This window comes from Piliocolobus tephrosceles, chromosome 12 (assembly GCF_002776525.5).
Source record: "Piliocolobus tephrosceles isolate RC106 chromosome 12, ASM277652v3, whole genome shotgun sequence".
NCBI classification, from domain to species: Eukaryota; Metazoa; Chordata; class Mammalia; order Primates; family Cercopithecidae; genus Piliocolobus; species Piliocolobus tephrosceles.
This window is the reverse complement of record NC_045445.1, coordinates 55,916,651-55,923,615: the sequence shown is the minus strand read 5'-3', so window position 1 is coordinate 55,923,615 and position 6,965 is coordinate 55,916,651. Positions and strand designations below refer to the sequence as shown.

The 6,965-nt window shown below is 33.1% G+C and overlaps 1 pseudogene; it reads left to right on the top strand.

Annotated features, from left to right (window-relative positions):
* Positions 1-2,224: 2,224 nt before the first annotated feature.
* LOC111536536 lies at positions 2,225-3,682 on the top strand (annotated as a pseudogene).
* The last annotated feature ends 3,283 nt before the right edge of the window (positions 3,683-6,965 follow it).

The following is a 6,965-nucleotide window of genomic DNA, read 5'->3' as shown; positions in this document are numbered from 1 at the left end:
TTAGAGGAAGGTATTATCAATTCTCTTCGTGGAAGTCTTCCTGAAGGCATTGATGCTGAAATAGGAAAACAGGGGTGGTATATTCCTATTTAGATAAAAAAGATATAATTAAGTTAGGTTACACAATATAAATCTTTCACACTTCTGATTTTGGTCTTAGGGCTCTTTTAGATGTTAGAAACTCAGACGCAAAACAGGAGATAAATAAGTAGATATTTCAGACCGTATTAATTCAAGATGACAGAATGTCACAGTAGCTATGTTTACAACTCTAATTCACAGAAGCAGAAGAGAAGACATGCAATGGAGTCTCTTTTGTCTTCATTGGGATGTTGTGGTGTTTAATGTGCTGACATACAAAAAGTGCTTTATAAGATCATAATATTATCAATTCAAAAACAAAAGCTGATATCTTAGTGACATAAGCTGATTTAACAAGTACTGAGCACATATTATGTATTGGGAACTCTTCAGGTGTTGGAGATACAGTGATGAACAAAATGGAGGGTGGAGGACACAGTCCAAACAAGTGTCAAAAGTGTAGTAAATACAGGTCAATAATTACGGTTGCAATAGGTATGTGTGTATATATATATATACACACATATGTATATAAAACAGGTTGAGCTAGCATAGTTTTGGACTTCTGGGAAGGTCTTCCTGAAGAAGCTATACTTAAACGGAGGCATAAAAAATGATGTGAAGTTAACCAGGTGAAGTTGGAAGTGAGAGGAAAGAATTTTGGACAAAGGGTACAGCAAATGTGAATGTCCTAAAGTGGTCCAGAGTGAGGTTCATTCAGAAACCGCAAAAAGGTCAGCAGCATGTCTGAAGCCTGAAGTGTGAGGCAGAGAGTGACACAATATAAGACAGAAGTGATAAACAACTGCCAGTTGATACACTTGAAATAATCTATGTTAAGCAATTTAGATTTTATCCCAACAATAATGGACATTGAAAAAGTTTATGCAGGGGAATGGCATGTTTATATGTATATTTTTAAAACAAAGCTTCCTGTTGATGTAATTAGAATATTGAAAATTTTCAAACCCCTGATAAAATAATGAATCTGAGAAATGATCATCAGTGGCAGTGGGTATTAGGTACACAGCACTATCTAAGACATATTTATCTTAATATAAAAACTGAATCTAAATTAGATCAAACCTCTAGATCTAACTATGAATTTATAGAAAATGCAGGAAGACAGAAAAGAAGATCTGCACACCACAGAGATACAATCAAGATTGTTTAGGGATCAGTGGTGACCATGAATATATACTGTCAGCAACATGTTTAGTTGTAAAATTTTCATCATTAGTGCTTAGTGGTATGAGTATGGTAAAAACAGAAATATTTGACATTTAAAAACAAAAAATGTCGAGGGTCCAAAGCAAGTTTTATTTACCTAAGTTATAATTTTCCTTTATCTCCCAAGGATTTTGTGAGTAAAAACAAGGTAATACATTAAAAGAACTTTAACATCTTTAGAGGAATGTCCTTATTAAATACAAAGTGATACCACCGTGATTATCACATAAAATTAAGCTATTTGAGATGTTTTTTATGTTGCTTTTTGTTTGACTCTTGCATTAAATGCCATTGATTTCCCTTTGATCCATCTCTTCATGATTAACTTAGGTAAAATTTTCCTAAGGCATGATATTATCCTGTCAGTTTAAGAAACTTCAGAGTAAATCAAAACCCGATGATGCTTGTGATCACAAAATAACAAACATGTCAAAACAGGAGTGTCATTTAAAAAAAATTTAACAGCAACCTGTATCTTCCATCAAAATCCACTCAAGGAATTTCCAAATATCAACTAGTTTATAGTTAGGAAGTGGATTTCATTTAAAAGTTAGACATGTATTTGAATGAAAATGAATGTATTCTGTATTTCAAAAGTATCTTTTTTTGTGATACAGTCTAATGTTTATTTTTATGTTATGGCAGGTACACTTGAATTTTCAAAATTTAAAACATATAAAAAGTGGTTAAGGACTAACATTTATATTAATAGTTGATAAATCTCTAAGATTGTTTATTATACAGCAGAGTACAATGGTTGTGCTAATGTCAACAGGGCACCATGAAATTTAGTCTAAAAATATCACTAGGCTTTATACAAGCAATAACATATGCTGCTGGTTTTAGAATTTCAGGAAATGATCTGCTTCTAATACTAAGCAGTCTTTTACTATTTTTAATGTTGTGCAATTTTATGGTATTTAGTTTGGGAAATGTTTTAAAATATGGACCTGTAATGCAAAAGTATTACATGCAGTACCTTTCTGGGTTTGATGCCGTTGTCCTCACTGAACTCATGCAGAACCTTTCCGTTTGCCGGGAAGATGACTCAAGCATCATGTCCTCTGTTGTTAACACTATGACCTTTGTAAATGTAAAATAAGTCAAAGATGGAGAAGTATTTGATTTCAGAGGAATGAGATTAGATCGGTTTAGGTTACAGGCATATACTAGTGTCTCTAAGGCTTCGCTTGGCCTTTCAGATCACAGAGCACTTGGAAACATGATGAATCCAATAATGTTTTCATACCAAAAATAGATTCTTTGGTGGAAATGTTGCTTAAAACATCAAAGCTCTACATATTTTGTTTTTATAGTCATGCTCTTGAGAAGATGCTCTAACAGTGTTTGGAGTTACTTTCTCAGTCAAGATGCTGAACTGCATTTTCACTACATTGCACTCATTTTATCAGTTGCATTCATGAACTGTGTGCAGCAGAGTTACATCATATTGGAGAATGTAGTCTTCCCTTATGTAATATATTTCTAGATGAAATGGCAAAACAAGCTTGAAATATCATCACAGATATTTGCACAGAACAGTGTACTCTTAGTGACCAGTTGCCGCCCAAGTATTATGCCAAAACCACCAATCAAGCAGTGAATAAGAAATCAACAAAACAAAACAGACTAGTAAGAAAGGGTAACCTGAAAGGGGGAAACCAGGCATTAAGAACACGAAGAAAAACAGGCTGGTTGTGACTAAACTTGATAAATTACACACTGCACTTTCTGAGTTTTAAATTGTGTCTCAAACATGGTGCTATGGAAACATACCTTTACTCCATGAGAATATTTGACTTCCCATCTGGAAATCCTCTTTACTAAGTTAATTGTTGGGATGATTATGTATAATTGAGCCACACACAGAATGCAAAGCCATCAGATTCTAACAGGTGTAAGAGCACACATGACCATACTCCAGCCAATGTAAAACTACATGTAGATGGATATTATAAGAGTATTCAATGATGTTCTTCTTCAACAAACACAACATTTAGGCAGTTATGGAAAACTAATCATTATGAGTCTATATGGAAGTTGGTATTTGGAAACTTTGTTAAGATAAGTCAACTATGATCATATAGCTTATTTCCCTGCAATTAAAGCCTTTGTGAAATTACCTACAGAAAATGAATTAACATTCAATGCAGAGAAATATTCTGACATGTCAGAAATAAGGTCATTATTAGAACTACTAGGCCCATATGAAGTTCTTAAGTGAAAGCCTTATGTGGCATATTTCATCACAAGTTGCTAAACTTAAGAAATTTGTGGAGAATGTTGAAGTGTTAACATAAGTGTGGACCAGCTTTGACAAACCAGACCAGTGTCTGCGCTCTCTAAAAGATTATCATCTGTTGACAATCTTTATTTTGAACCTAACACTGTTGTTAGACCCTAGAGATTTAAAGATGGATAAGATAAATTCCCTTTGTGTCTTCGAGTAGCTCATGAATTTGAAGCATGAGTAAAGGTATGAGTAGAGAGTCAACCTGTGAAGAGTTGTATGTCCTAAATTAATGGAGTTTGAATTTGAACATGTGGTCAAACCGAAACCACCAAATGATTTTCATTAGGGAAGTGACATATCAGATTTATGTTAAAGTCACATGGCAGGGTAGCAAAGGGGCTGGAGGAGAATAAGTTATAAGAAGACAAGGAGTTCATATTTCTTGAGGGCTTACTATGTGCAAGGTATAGCATTAAATATTTTATATTCATAATTTCCCCTTATCACTACAATAACACTTACTGACAAGCATTATTATCTCCATTTTACAGCTGGGAAAATAAGGTTTAAAGAGGTTAATTTCCCTCCAGTCACAATTGTAGTAAAATATATTGTTGGTATCTGAATATGAACTGACTTCAAGGTTCATGCTTTTTTTCTGAGCTATGCTATTAGTTAGGAGGCACTGTATCAGTCTAGAAATGAATGATGATGAAGGCCTGAACCAAGAGAGTGGCAGTGGAATGAAAGGAAAGGGAAAATGTGAGAAATATTCAAGGGATATAATTGGCAAGAAGACTTGGTTATTGTGCAGATTTGGAAGGGGGAGAGCAAGGAAGAGTGAGGTGTCAGGAACTTCTTTCATGTTTTAACTTGCCTGAGTGGGTGGATGATGATGTTATTAAATTGAAAAAGAACAAATGGAAATAGCAATGTTGGAGACACAGGACAAAATGGGAATAATTGATGGAATGAAGTGATGGAGGAGATGGGAAACGGTACAGGTGGATAGGTTACATCAGTTGCTTTTTCTGTAATGGGAGTAGAGAGGCTAAGATTATGTACAGATATAAATAAGTGTTGGGGAGGAAATAATATTGAGAGATTTTAGACTCAATGACTTCTGTATTATCTCTGAAAAAAGGAAGTGAAAGCAGGAGGCAAAGAAGAGGAAGTGAGCTTGAAAAGTATAGCATTAAAAGTTTGAATTACCCACTGTGGGGAATGAAAGAGGGAACTGATCACTATTATCTAATAAAATTACAGAGCATTTTTTTTGTTGTTGTTCACTGTCATATGATACCCCTACTGGAACTTGGTCTCACGCTTACCACTTTATTATTTTTCTATTTTTGAAATTAAAGTTATCATAAATCATAAATGAGATAACTGATATAATTATTCAATATATATTATATTCAATAATATATAATTATAGGGTCAACATTCTTTTTTTATGCAAAGTAGCGGGAACAAAGTACATTCTCATCAAAAGCATACAAGCTTTTGTTTGAACTTTTCTTGTCTGGTTCTAATATAAATGCTATATTGGCCTTGCAAAATAAATTAGGAGGGTTTTGCCTTTGGTATTTTATGGAAGACTTTGAGTAAGACTGAAATAATCTGTTTTTTGGCATTTCTCTGGAAATTATTAGAGCCTGGTCCTGGTGTTTTCTTCATTGGAAGTTTTTTTTTTTTTTTTTTTTTTTTGATGTTTTTGTTTTGTTTTGTTTTACTATAAACCAAATTTATTTAATAGCTAGAGGGTTATTCAGGTTTTTTATTTCTCCTTGAGTCACTTCTGATAAATTATATTTTTCTAGAAATTTACTCATTCATTTAAGTTTTCAAATTTATTATAAAAAATTGTGCACTGTCTTATCTGTTTAAAATCAACATCTATAGGTATGCTCTTTTCACTCCTAATATTGTTGCCCTTTCTCTCTTTCTTTTTTCCTTAGTTAATTCCATTAGAAGTTTTTCATTTAAAAAATATTTTCAAAGAAACAACTTATATCTCTGTTGGTCTTTATTGTAAATTTGTTTTCTAATTCATTAAATACTACTCTTCATTTTTCTATTTTCCTTTGGTTTATTTAGTTATTATTTTTGAAGTTTTTGATATGAATAATTTAATTGTTATTTTCAGCCTTTGTTCTTTCATAATATGCCACTTTACGGCTATAAAATGTCTTCCAAATACCACTTTAAGTGAATCCTGTGTGTTTGAATGCCTAATGTTTTTGTGATCATTTAGTTGTATTTTCTCATTTTCGTTATAAAGTCTTCTTTGACCTATGAGCTGTTTAGAATTTGTTTGTCTTTAGTTGTTGATAAATGAGTTTTTCTTGTTATATATCAAAATGTTTGTGATTTTTCACTTACTTATGGAATACTCAAAGAATGTTGTTTATATGATAACACTCCTTTCAAATTTGTTGAAGCTATCCTTATAACCTAGCTTGTGGTTACTTTTCTTAAATGTGACTTGTATGCTTACAAACAATGTATACTGTATTCTTGTTGGGTACAATATCCTATTTATGTCCATTAGATCAAGCTTGTTAATTGTATGGTTCAAATCTTCCAAATCCCATTAATTTTTAATATATTCAAATTGTCAATTACTGAAAGGCTTATTTTGAAAGCCCTCATAATGGTGATATATTATTCAACTTCTCTCTGCAAATCTGTTATTGTTTTATGTTTTGGGAGCTATCTTACTTGATTAAAAGAACTTTAGAATTGTTTTATCTTTCTGGAAAATCGAGCCTTTGTTATTATGTAGAGACCATCTTTATCTTTAGTACAAAGTTTTTTTTTTTTTAATTATCTTTAGTACAAGGTTTTTTTTTTTTTAAAATTAAAGTCTGTTTTATCTGGTACTAATGTATCTATAGCCACTTTATGTGAGTTACAATTGCATAAATATAATGCTTTCATCTATTAACATTAATATTTCTGTATACTCTATTAAAAGGTGTATAAATGGATTTTTTTTTTTTTTTTTTTTTTTTTTTGAGACGGAGTCTCGCTCTGTCGCTCAGGCTGGAGTGCAGTGGCCGGATCTCAGCTCACTGCAAGCTCCGCCTCCCAGGTTCATGCCATTCTCCTGCCTCAGCCTCCCGAGTGGCTGGGACTACAGGCACCCGCCACCTCACCGGGCTAGTTTTTTGTATTTTTTAGTAGAGACGGAGTTTCACCATGTTCGCCAGGATGATCTCGATCTCCTGACCTCGTGATCCGCCCGTCTCGGCCTCCCAAAGTGCTGGGATTACAGGCTTGAGCCACCGCGCCCGGCCTAAATGGATATTTTTAAAAGTCCATGTAACAATCTTTGCCTTTTAGCTTGAGAGTTTAGTCCATTTACATTTGTAGTACCTACTGAGAAACTAAATATATATAAATTATCTTACATATT